We start from the raw sequence: 13,918 nt of genomic DNA, 5'->3' as shown, positions 1-13,918 counted from the left end.
GTCTTGTGAAAGTGCTGGAGACGAAAGCTAGGTCAAGACAGCTGCCATAATTCACGCCTCGTATAAACGTTGGGCTGCCGTCATTCAGGAGTGAAAGGCCGTGGTTGCAGGCGAAGTTTGCAAGTCTTTGCCCTCTTGCATTTGTCCTTGCGCTTCCCTATGCTATATGCTGCACATTAAAACCTCCGATAATGACATATGGAGCAGGGCACACAGACAAGATGTTCGTTAATAGTTTGGGATCAAAAATACTTGAAGGCGATATATAAACGCCTACAAGTGTAAACATGAGTTTGCCCTTTTTAATTGTTAGGCAAACGTATTGATTCTTATCATGAGGCGGAATCGGCTGGCGAACATAGGTCAGTTCTCGACGAATAAAAACGATGACTTTGCTGCATGCATCAGTTGTTGCGGATCTAAGAGCTTCGTATCCCGATAATCTGACTGGTTTTGACACATTAGGCTCACAGAGGACAATGATTGGGAACAAATTAGTATATGTATACTGACGAAAGTCTGAAAGGCGTAATTTTAGTCCTCTTGCGTTTCAGTGTATGATTGACGCTGCCTTGACTTCTTCTCGAAACGATGGGCGATGGTTGGCCATATCTCTATTCGAGGGACTCAAGCACTGGGCTTAAGGCGTCCAGTACTTTCAGTGCACTTAGAGCAGACGTAGTTCCAAGGTTCGACAGAATCACTCGAATGGCATCTATGAGGGGACGCAGCATTGAAAGGACTTGACGATCCGCTTTGGGCGTGTCATCAGCGGCATGAGTAGGCTCCCGAGCGGGCTTGACAATCTGTAGTTGCTGCTTACAATCAGCAGATCGAGGTTTGGCTCAAAAGCGAACTGAGATCGGTATATGTCAGAGCTGAACCTTAAATTCACTGCAGAGAATGCATCTGATCATGCGTTTCTTATCTATGACGGAGACAACTTGTGAAATCACACTATCAAATCATCGTGATGCGTCCCCTTATTACATACATAGTCGCATGTATGTGTCTCTAAATAACAAGCGCATACTGGACGAAACTGCAACGTGAGATAAACGTCTGAATGTTAGCGTATAGCATTATCATGAGCACTCATTCACTCCTAAAAAGTCCGTGAGGTCGCAGTCCCATAACTGAGCGCAGATTGCACTCTGAATACAGCATTATCATGGGCTGACTTTAACATACCCACAAAGGTAAATATATTTTTTTCTTTTTGCGTTATGCCGCGAAACACGTAGACAAGAAAACATTTGCAATAATGCGAAAACTTACTACTGCTTTGTTAGCATCAGGTCACAAAATACATAGTATATACATATATATAAAATGTCGGATCAGAGAGAGAAAGAATTGCGAACAAAATGAAAGCAGGGAAATACATCAACTTACGTATTGCTCACTTTTTACTACTTTCTTTCAATCTCACCTTTTCCCTACTTATATAAATAAACTGATGCTAAAAACCCATACGTATGCTCACACAGCGTTCTTTTATCCGTGTTTCGCTGTCTCCACGTTTCCGTTATAGCGCAAAGACAAAAATAAGAGCCCTCAACTAGCTCTTTGCATTGCCCTTCAGCACTACAAAAGTTAAACGGCTGTTTTTCCCTCCGAGACGCGTTCAAACAGCAATTTTCAGATGCTTAACTGTTCCCTATACATATGTCACGCATGAAGTATCGCTGCACCGACAAGGGCAACAGCTTCAGTGTCAGTATATATACTGCTGAGCTGCGGCTACCTGTCGTGTCTTGACTACCCATGACTATATGCTGTGTGCGAAACAACTGGGGACATTCAATTACGTGTTGCGCGAGGTGGGCAACGTCTGTGTCACAAGTGCGACTTCAGCTGACCCTAAAACCAACGTTCACTGATGTCTGTAAGCATGATTAATTCCTAAAACGCCTACGCCGACGGATCCACGACAACTCACAGACTACAACATTTGTTCGTTTCTTGGACTTTTATATTAGGTGGAACATCTCAAGTTGAATAGGGAACATCAAGACAAAGATTGTAATAACAGCATAATTAACAGTGTCACAAGTATATAACCTAACGGCAAAGCCCTAACAGAGCAAATCTCTTTTATTGCCATCTCCTCCGCCCTGCTGGCGCTGAGTCGTGCTCGCGCACGGGTTCTAGAAGATAGTGCTAGCCTTTACTCCTTCCCCACAAGAAGCACTTCTCTGAGGATCACTGACGAAATAGAGAGAATAATAAATGTTGTAAATCTACGGGAATGTCTCGAGCATGGACAAGTCATGGCAACAAAGAGGAAAGTTATATTCTGAGCAACACAAACATTTAAAGATTTGTCAGTTGACTATGTACGAGAAAAGCATATTTAGCATAGATAGTTTATATCAATTTGGCGTAGTTTCATCGAGCACAATGTGTGCACGTGAGACACGAGTAATATACAGCTTTATAAAATGCGAACGCCGCTTCAATAACTGCTACATTAGGGTTACTTCGAAGAGCTCTTATATCCCTATTTTTTTGCAGCTGATCTGCCGACGTAGACTTCGGCTTTTTCATCGCGTGTACAAGTGACTTGTGCAGTGCGGTCTTTAAAAAAATTTATTATCGGGTTTTACGTGCCAAAACAACTTTCTGATGATGAGCCACTCCATAAAGGAGGACTCCGGAAATTTCGACCACCTGGCGTTCTTTAACGTGGAGCTAAATCTAAATACACGGGTGTTTTCGCCCCCATAGAAGTGGGTCCACCGGGGCCGGGATTCGATGCCGCGACCTCGTGCATAGCAGCCCAACTCCATAGCCACTAAGCAACCAGGGCGTGTAACACGGCCTTTGCTCCACACATATTCATGAATGTCACATTTGGGAAACCAGGCAGGCCACTTTCTTATTTTATTTTATCTGTTATAACATAAGGGCTAATGGCACTACAGAGAGGAATGGGCAAAAATTCCGCACGAAATATGCAAAGGAAAGAAGGGTAAGAACATCACCAAATAAATTAATGTACAAATAAAGAAAATTATTAATAATCCCCTATGTCCAGCAGCGGGCAAAAAAAAAACCCAAAATGAAGACACATGTCGAGTATGATATTTCGCTTTACTGAGGGTCATTAACAGTCGTCCAAAGTGAGACAGCGCTGGACGCAAATAAGACAGGTCTACATATGTGTCATCAACATTCTAACTGGAAAATCCTAACATAGACTATATCGTAAGAGTGCAAATGGGATCGAATTTGTAGCAGAGCATGCTAACTCACATGCAGTCGGCTTCATATGTTATTAATTTTGGCATGCAGCCTGTATTTCAGCGTTCTACCTGTACTAGTGCACGCGAACCAAATAGCGTAGTAGTCTTTACTGGCTGCACGCTATAGCTGGCCTGAAGTTCACGTTTTTTCGTTAAACCTTCGTGCTACAAAATTTTGACGTCGGCACTACGTTGGGGCTAAGGCTTCTGCCTTACTGTGGAAGAAATTGTCAGCGGCATTGTGCACTATCTCCAACTGAACCTGTTGTTTCATAGTGCAGAGTGACCCAAATGCCATCGCCAACGCTAACTTTAGTTGATAATGGGAACACAGTAACACGTTATCTATAATCGGGCACCCACCCACTCAAGTTTCCATACGCACGGTTATCTAAAGCATCAATACCTCTGTCGCCAGTAAAAAAAAAAAACGAGCAGTATGATTTGCATGCCTACACTTATCTATTAACGGTCGCATTTCGGCCGACAGTGTACCGAAAAATATCAGAAACAACTGTTCAAAGGTGAATGACTATATTTTTATTACCCATGACACTCCTCAATTATAACACTTTTTTTAATTAGTGGAGACTACGTACAGCTCGTGACGAAGGACAAAGGAGAGATAGAATTGATGCACACGCGGCCGTTGAATTCTTTACGCTAGACTTTACACTGGACTAGACAATATATATATATATATATATATATATATATATATATATATATATATATATATATATATATATATATTGAGTTCCAAATTTGCTTGCTGTATTATCATGCGCTATTGTAGAGCAGTATGCCCCTATAGGGACACACTTAACTAGAATACAAATATTTGGAAATGTAGTTTGAACTATATTACATTTTACTACTGACACCTCGAAAAGCTTCTTGGTTTTATCAAAAATCAGTGTTCTCTAATTAGCAGGGCCAGCATTTACGAAGACCTCTTCAGATGTACTATACTAAACCACAATACTACCTAGCTATAGCTGCGAAGTAGTATAATGGATGTTTACTATGCATCCATTTATGAGCACTATATAAAGCTTACTCCTTGTTTTGCAATTATTAATTAATCATCATACCTTATTAATATTTCTTTCGATCAAGTACTACATTACACTGCCTTCGCTGTAATACAAACTGTGAAAATATAAAAAGGGTAATGAGGCACGACAAGGTATCTTTACAAAATTGTGCCATGGGCCGGGGTATTTGCTCTTTAAGTGCATGGCCGAGTTGTCGCTCTTATTCGGAAGCACCGGACGGACGTACAATCCGTATTGTGGATTTTCATCTAGATCTTAATCTTACCTTCGCGCCACTATACACTCAGTGCACCAGAACTTGTCAACCGACAAACTGTGATACGCAAGAGAACTAATTCGGTCGCTCGTTGCCCCTGTAAACTTCCAGACTCACAGACGCGTAATTCAAAGCCATGGTTTATATCGAATTCATCGGCCTTGAATACATCCCCACGCGCCTTACAAGTCCAACGTCATGCCTAATCCCGCCTTTAGCCCGATCATATTCCGGGGGTGCAATTATTGGCGTTCGCTGTGCAGTAATTGGTGGCGATTCGCGTCAGGAATGCGCACATATTCTAGCCGCATATCCTTCCTTCGTTGCGTCGCTCATCACTGCGTCCTTGGCCGTACAACTACGCGGCGGCATGGTTCCCACTTGCTGCTGAACGTACGGCAGCCCTATATCTTGTCTCCTCGCGCATCCGCGCCCAACAATGGCCTAACGAGTAACTCGAGCCCGCGGGAAGAGGACGTCACCGAGCACAATCGAAAGTCATCCATTCGCGGGAGTCCGGCACCGGCGTTATACGCGAGTGCCCGTCCCGGGCGACGAAAGGAGGGTTTCGACGGCGGCCCTTGAAGCCATCGGGCCCAAGGCTCGGGAGGGTGGCTTCCGCCTCGATCGCAGTCAACGATGCGCGAAACAGGGGAATGATTCGTCGCTTCGCAGCCAGCTAGCGGAGTCCGAGGATCTCGAGTTTCTTCGCGTCGCCAGTTGGTTGCTCCGCCAATCGTCTTCGTCCTCTCGAGGTCGTACGTATGTATAGAGAGCGGATGAAGGCCGACCGTGGGGTCAATACGTGAGTATGAAAGCGCGGGACAGCAGCGCTTCCGGCAGAGGCGAAGGGTGGCGCAGCGTAGGGAATGAAGGGGGAAAGGCAATGGAATGTTAAATCGGGAACAGGGAGGCGAGTCCTTCCCTATTATGCACTGCGTAGGCATACTTTTCCAGCGCCTTTCTTTTCCCGCGGAGAGTCGTTACGGGACAGTCGACCGAGTGCCGGAAAGAGAAAAGGGGGTGGGGAGCGGGAGATAGCAGGACGCGAGGACGGGTTGTATTGTGAGCGCTAACAGAGTGGCTGACACGTGCTGCTCTCTTTCTCCGAGCGGGGAGCTCACTCCCTTATGCCGCATATAAATCATGTAAATGGGCGCGGCGAGGTATAGCTTCCCCATTGTTGACGGGTGCCCAATGGCGTCCCTCATGCATTTACCAAACGGGGCCTTTTGTTTGAGCAAAATCGTAGCCGCATTGTGACACGATGTCTCGAAAGCTTTCAGCAGTTCAGCAACGCTCGGCAACCAAGGCCTTGTTGTGTTACCTCTTGCTCATACGGGATGGAAGATTTTTCGCCTGTGTCGGTGGTTCTTGTGGCCGCCCATGAGAACGACGCCTTTCAGTGGGACAGCAGATTCGTGATGCTTTTATTAAATGAAGAGTTTTCGGCGCGAGCACACAGCTACAAACCACGTGCAGTAAGCGCGCCGTGATATGGGCACACGTATGGAACTATCGTTTCATTACTACGTCTTCACAGTTCAGCAGTATCCTGCGTGTAGTCCACTGCCTAATATTTATACAATGCAATGCCACACGCATTTATTTATTTATTTACTCATTTTAAATTATCTAAGTCTATTTATTTAAACCGCCCAACCCAGGTGAGATCATAAAAGCAAGGGCTTGCACGAAAGTAATCGTCATACACAATATATCTATCTGTATAACTAAAATGAATAAAGTCGTAATAAAACATAAGGTTCACATAGGTAGCAGTTGTGCAAGAAAGAATTATGTAATCTGTGGCTATGGTGTTAAAAAAATTGCACTGGCGGGTCATAACTATCAAGTACGTAATGATTTCTCAACGAATGATTACAGCCTCCGGAATAAGTCGCTGCTAAGTAATCTATGGCTATGGTTTTCCAAAAAAAAAAAAGCAGGCCATAACTGTAAAGTAGGTAATGATTTCTCAATGAATGATTACAGTCTCCGTATTAAGTCGATGCTAACACAAAGGATGCAGCGTGTTTCGTTAACGTGTCACAATAAAGTAAACAAAAGAATACTTGGAACTTTATGCGTTAAATGGGTTTAAATTTACTGTTTCGAGATATTTAGGTCGCCTCGGTCGCGTCTTCGCTACCGATATGTATTTCTCATGGTATTTCGGTCTCTGTTGACGCATTAGTTTGCGAACTACATATATATATATATATGTATATATATATATATATATATATGTATATATATATATATATATTCCTATCATGAGAAGCCAACAAGCACTGACACCAAGGAGACAACATAGGGGAAATTACTCGTGCTTAATAGATGTCATAAAGAAACGATAAATTAATGGAAATTAAAGAGGGTGAAAACACAATTTGCCGAAGGTGGGAACCGAAAACACGACCTTCGCATTTCGCGTGCGATGCTCTACCAATTGAGCTACTGTGGCGCCGTTTCCCCATTCACTTTCTTGGGTATTTATGTGTGATAGTAGAACCCTGGGAGTGTTAGCCAGCGCCACCACTCAAAGACCTTGGCGGCGGACGTGGAACGCCCTTTTTGCCGCAGGCGTCATGAGAACGCGATCTTTTTTGGGCGAAGGCAACTGGTCAATATACCCACATATGCTACCCGAAGTTCCCAATGTTTCCGGATTCGAGATCCTCGTATATCGGGTTCGGCTCCCACCTGCGGCAAGTTATTCTTTCATCCACTTTAATTTTCATTAATTTATCGTTTCTTTATATCATTTATTAAGCACAAGTAATTTCCCCTATGTTGTCCTTGGTGTCAGTGTTTGTTGGCTTCTCATGATATGACTAATAAATATTGGGCCCCTCAGTTAACCCCCTTTCTTCTCGTTTATATATATATATATATATATATATATATATATATATATATATATATATATAGAGAGAGAGAGAGAGAGAGAGAGAGAGAGAGAGAGAGACATAGAACGTGGCCAGCTTCCCGCACTTCACATACATATTCTTTTTTTTCGTTTTTACACTCCTAATGGCAGCGCTATAAGAAGGCAGAACAATATGTTGTTAACGCCAACTGGGGACGTCATTGTTTTTACGTGTACGCAATCACTGTCATCGCCTTTCACCTTCCTCTTCACACTCGATTGCTCATGCTGTATGAGAATAAAGCGTTTGGTAGCCATCCATTTCTCGAACGGCAGAGGCACGGCAAAAATGGGCAAACCTCAGCAGAGCGGCTCAACTAAATAATAATAATAATAATAATAATAATAATAATAATAATAATAATAATAATAATAATAATAATAATAATAGTAAACATGGTGCAAGATAGTAACAAGACCTGCGGTCCTCAGCCTTCCTCTTTCTCATTACTTAACACCGCCGGTCTTGCAATCGTACCTAACACCTCGTTTTCTTCAGTTCATTTTTTCGTTGAATAGCGTGGCTAATATTAGCGGCGACACCCTATATCATCATCATCATCATCATCATCAGCCTGGTTACGCCCACTGCAGGGCAAAGGCCTCTCCCATACTTCTCCAACAACCCCGGTCATGTACTAATTGTGGCCATGCCGTCCCTGCAAACTTCTTAATCTCATCCGCCCACCTGACTTTCTGCCGCCTCCTGCTACGCTTCCCTTCCCTTGGGATCCAGTCCGTAACCCTTAATGACCATCGGTTATCTTCCCTCCTCATTACATGTCCTGCCCATGCCCATTTCTTTTTCTTGATTTCAACTAAGATGTCATTAACTCGCGTTTGTTCCCTCACCCAATCTGCTCTTTTCTTATCCCTTAACGTTACACCTATCATTCTTCTTTCCATAGCTCGTTGTGTCGTCCTCAATTTGAGTAGAACCCTTTTAGTAAGCCTCCAGGTTTCTGCCCCGTAGGTGAGTACTGGTAAGACACAGCTATTATATCCTTTTCTCTTGAGGGATAATGGCAACCTGCTGTTCATGATTTGGGAATGCCTGCCAAACGCACCCTATATGCACGTGAATAAATGTTCGCGTCTGCAGGCCTGGCTGACACATGCGTAGCAGGCGAGTTCACATAGCAGTGGAGGTCGACCAACTGAGTACTAGAATGACCGTACCTTCAAGAATGATTAAATTCTCTTATTTTACGTGCTAAAGCCACGATATTATGGGGTTAATTTTGACCTCCTACGGTACTTTATCGCTCACCCAATGATGGTACACGGGTGTTTTTTGTATTTCGCCGCAATCTAAATGCGGCCATCGCGGCAAGAATTGACTCTCCCAGCTTCAGGATTAGCAGCGCAACGCTAAAGCCACTACGCCACCAAGGCGGGTACCGTACCTTTTCTAATACAAATTAATCGCGACATGAAGCGTCCACCTACAAAGTCCGCTCATAGGAATGTCTAAAGCACACATACTGGGCTCAATATATTTGGGCTACGTTGAAATTCTTTAAAATATTATGGACGGCTTAATTCTCGGCTAATGGGTAGGTGGTAATGCACTGGCGCCCAATTATGTACAATCCTGCAATAACGGTATCTGCCACTGCGACAAAACTAGCTCAGACTGATTACATGTATTTAGATATTCTTCCCTCAAGAAGCATTATAGATCGTCCTCCATCTTCGTGGCATTGTTGCGTCGACTTCAGACACTGTCCAACCGCTTGAGTCAGTCTTCCAATTTCCGCACTTCTTAATGGTGTATTCCATAGCCATCAAGATAGCATGAAATTGAAATTTTTACTGGTGCGGTACTTGAACGTAAACCATTTATACAATACACGTTACGTATAGGCTAACAACGCACGTGGTTGTACTCATTGCATTGAGTTTTGTGGAATGTAATTGACCCCTTTAATAAATATTCGCTTCATAAGGATTCCAACATGTGAATTGGATCTGCGCTCTTCTCTAGCAACAGTTAACTCTGATAAATTAGCAGGCAACTTCGAATCACTTGAATCTTTACTTAAAACGGAGATGTTATATTAGTTTCATAACCCCCGTCAACCGACACCATTCGTACTGCAAACATGAAGATGAAATGTAGCTCACAAAGTAGCTATAAGTAAGCTTCCCCACGCCCAGTGTAGGGTAGAAAATTCGATTTTTATTCTGGCTAACCTCCATGCTTTGTTTTTTAATCGTCTTTCTCTTGTGTCTAGAAGTGCGCTTTATTATGCTGGTGGGTCTTCATTATAGACGGTTTTATTGGCGAGGAGGACGTAGCCTCCCACCAGCCTGCCGTACTGCTCTCCTGCTCGCACTGGTATGTGCGGATTCCGGTACGTTCCAGCGGCAGCTTCCAAAGGTAGCGGTTGAACTGCGAATCGGTGCGGCTTTAACTTGTTCTGTCTGGGATTCTTGGGATGTCACATGATTCAATGTCGACGGGCTACTACTATGCAGCATGCGGCTGGAAAAATATCTTTCGGAAGCAAGCGTGAAGTGCACCTTCAGCCGCGGCGACTTACTGGACACCGCCGCTGCAATAGCAGAGAAGCGTCCGCTTGATATTCCCAGCATAAACGGAAATGACTTGATGCCATCGCGTGTACGTTAAGAAGGTTTTGTTTCCAGTGAGCGCGCGGCCTGACGAGCTAGGAACTCGGCACCTGTGCTCAGACTGGCTTATGAAAGCAAGGTGCGTATTCGAGTCGATCAACGATTGCGAACGAAGTTAACTATTCCTTCGTGCACGCGCATTAAACTTATTCTCTTCAAACGTGTTCTAAGATTGTCATGCTCGGCAACCGACGTTCTGGTGGAAGTTGAGCGAGGGCATATTATAAAAACAGTACGTGCTGAGAAAGAAATGAGGGTGTGTTCTTTTCCATTCTGTAATAACCAAAGCCATGCCTACCATGTGCCGGCCGGCCCTAATTCACATGGGCTCTCCACTGCTTCCGAATATCGCCCGCGCTCTATCGCTCGCGCTCATTGCGCGCTGTATTACTGTAGAAAATGAAGTTCATTTTGCGAATAGCAGTTGTTCGTATTTAAGCTCTCTCGAGAAGGCGAGGTGCCCTTGCACGCACGAGCACCATTCAAAACCTAGGAATGCACATAACCGTTGCATTTGTCTCGTTGATCGTGGCATATGCGCGGCCACTATCATGAGCTCATTTTATTCATGTTAACAGCCCTTTCAATCGAGTTATTTTACAGTTCCTGATTTTGTAGAGCTTGATGCCCGGGTGCAAGATAAACAATATTTAGAAAATCGTGCCGACAAAATTTTCGGAGCACGTAAGCTAGCAAAACATGTTTCCTCGGAGCTTCCCATTTACCTCGATTGGGATGTAGGCTGCTGCGGCACACCGCGTGACATACGAAGACACCTCTGATTGTTATCGCCTGAGTGATACCTGAATAGAGGTCAAGGCTAGACATACGATACCTTTTTACATGTATACGTTACGTATCGGTAATGTTCACACTTGACTCGCCTCCTATTTCGATCATGGGCAGAGCTGCGGCTGCGCCTCTAGCCCCGTCACCGTTCCATATTGCGGCTACATCGAAGCTAAAAGCGTAGCGACGACACTCTAAGAAGTTTCCCAATCCAAACAACTTGTTGACACCTCTCGGGAAACCGCGAAAACTTGCCACTAGTCGTCAGCAGCACGTTCGCCGTGCACCCTCCAGCGCGATCCCACATAACAGCATGACGCCGGACGATATGACGAAGCCCTCAATAAAATGGCGAAGCCCTCAATAAAAGGGTCTATAGCATCTTCATGAGCGTTCGTAATTCCTGTTTTATGGTTTACATGGCGACGATGAGCACAGAGCAGGTACCAACGAAAAATGTATGTATTCTTTTGTTCTTAGTTTCCTGTCAGCGTATGTCGTATCTACAAACCCGCGCGATGCCTGCTAACCTACCCTACTTGCATATTCCATATTACTTGCAAACCAGCCTATGCATATATTATGCTACGCCTGCAGATGTGTGACAGCTTTCATTTCATGACGGTGCTTCGGCACGCCAGTGTGGGACTGTAGTTAGTCATTAAACATAGTCGGGCTCAGTTCGTCGTGTCTTGCCAGGTGATCGATGCACAAGTGATTACCGTTCTTCACAACTTACGCATCATTAAAATCCTCTTTGCGTTGCAGTCATTATGACGCTTTATTGCCAGGCCAGAGCTTACAAATCATATACCTAGCCTAAGCGTTTACGGTGTGCTATTTAATACGGAGCGAGCAGCAGCAAGAACTAGTCCTAAATTGGTCCTGAGAATTTTGAAAGCGCTACAAAATGACGGAAGACAAAGGAGTGACCGTCGAAGAGGCAATTTTTCGAAACTTCGCATATATCCTCGTTGAAGTGATCGCGAATGCGGAGCAAGGAATCACATTTATACACATTGAAGTTATAGCGCATGTGAACCGAAGTTTCACATACTTATATAGAAATTGAAGGGATTGCACATGTGAAACAAAGCTTGACATCATCATCATCAGCAGGAGCAGCAGCAAGAGTAGGAGGAGTACGAAGGCCTTTCCCTGCGACCTCCAATTACCCCTGTCTTGCGCTAGCTGATTCGAACTTGTGCCTGCGAATTTCTTAATTTTATCACCCCGCCTAGTCTTCTGCCGTCCTCGACTGCGCTTCCGTCCTCTTGGCACTCATTCTGCAACTCTAACCATCCTGGTAATTCATCCTAAGCATTACATGCCTGACGTAGCTCTTTTTTTCTCTCCTGATGTGAAGTATAATAACAGCTATCTCCGTTTCCTCTTTGGCCCACACCGCTCCCTTCCTGTATCTTAATGTGACGCCTAACAATTTTCGCTCCATCCCGCTTAGTTCGGTCCTTAACTGATTCTTGAGTATCTTTTCTAACCTCCAAGTTTATTCCCCATATGTTAGAACCTGTAGAATGCAATGATTGAATACGTTTCTCTTCGACGGCAGTGGTAAGCTCCAGGTCAAGATTCGGTAATGCCTGTCCTGTGCACTACACCTCATTGTATTCTTTAGTTTCCTGCTTAGGATCCCCTGTGAATAATTAACCTAGATAAACGTACTCCTGCCCACACTCTTGAGTGTAATTGGTGATCAATAATTCTCGTTCCCTTGCCGGGTTATCGAGCATTAACTTTGCATTTTGCATATAATTGTTCAAGCCAACCATTGTGTTTGGTTGGTTAAAGTCCTGAATGATTCGTTCCCATACAGCCCCAGGTTGTTAAGATATTCGCCGTTGATCCTCACTCCTAAGCCTCCCCAGTCTAATAGCTTGAATACTTCTTTTAAGCAAGCATTGAATGGTATTGTAGAGATTGTGTTGCTCCATGCGTTTGTATAGTTTGACCTTCGTATATAGAAGGGGAAAGCAATGGCACATGCGGAACAGATCTTCACATACACTGTACATAGACATGCAGAGGCTCACGCATGCCAAATTGTGCAAATATCACACACATATGTATATATGTGAAGCTTCTTTAATAAAACAATCAGCTGCGAATAAGCGCCTTCTGCAGACGTTCCTGGATCTTTCCGTCTTGTGCTGCACTTTAAATATGAATCGCAACCTTCTAGCTCCTGCTGCACTTACAAGGTGCACCAACAAGCTCCAGTCCTCGCACTTCCAAATTTTATTGCGGTAGCAATTCTACAGATGCATGAGCCGCATTCCCGTCGTTGGAGCCATCAGTTCCGCCGTCTCACAATTGACAGCGTATTCTTGACTTGCGCGCTGGTTAAGGACTGAGTATCGAACCAGAACAGAACCGGAATCCGAAAACCTCAAAGAAATGAACTATGCTGCCTCCTTTGTAAATCGGGATCATCTTCCCTTCATTTTATAAGTTGCAGCACCATTCGCAGGAATAATGTTTTTCGAGCTCGTTGGTTCGGCAGTCTCTGCAGGTGTTTCCGTCGACATTCAAGACATGTACTGCTAGGCGTGTTTCCGGTGCTACGATGAACTATTGGGGATAAAGGCACTGCACCACTCAATCCCGGTCTGTGTTGGTGTTTCCTTCGACACCTTCCTCGAACTTCTATCCTCCTATCCTAATGCAACAGTCATTGCGTTGGAGAACAGCACTGCATTCAGAGAATCGAAGTGTGCATTGATTCACGAGTGGGCACCGTACTTTTCTGAACTTCTTCTCGCAGTACTTTGCAGAAGAATTGAGCATGTCTTAAAGGACAACCATATTGCATATATATTTCGTTACGTAGTTCATTTTGTCGCCGTATGCAATACAGCAAATTAGCTAGAACTAACAAAATTCACGGAAGGTGTCTTCGCCACATTTCATGGAGCACGTCCGGATTTAAACTTCGCGGTTGAAATGCAAGAAAGCAAAAGAATCAGGTTCCTTGATTTGG

This window comes from Dermacentor variabilis, chromosome 2 (genome assembly GCF_050947875.1).
Source record: "Dermacentor variabilis isolate Ectoservices chromosome 2, ASM5094787v1, whole genome shotgun sequence".
Classification (NCBI taxonomy): Eukaryota; Metazoa; Arthropoda; class Arachnida; order Ixodida; family Ixodidae; genus Dermacentor; species Dermacentor variabilis.
Note: the sequence above shows the minus strand (reverse complement) of the source record.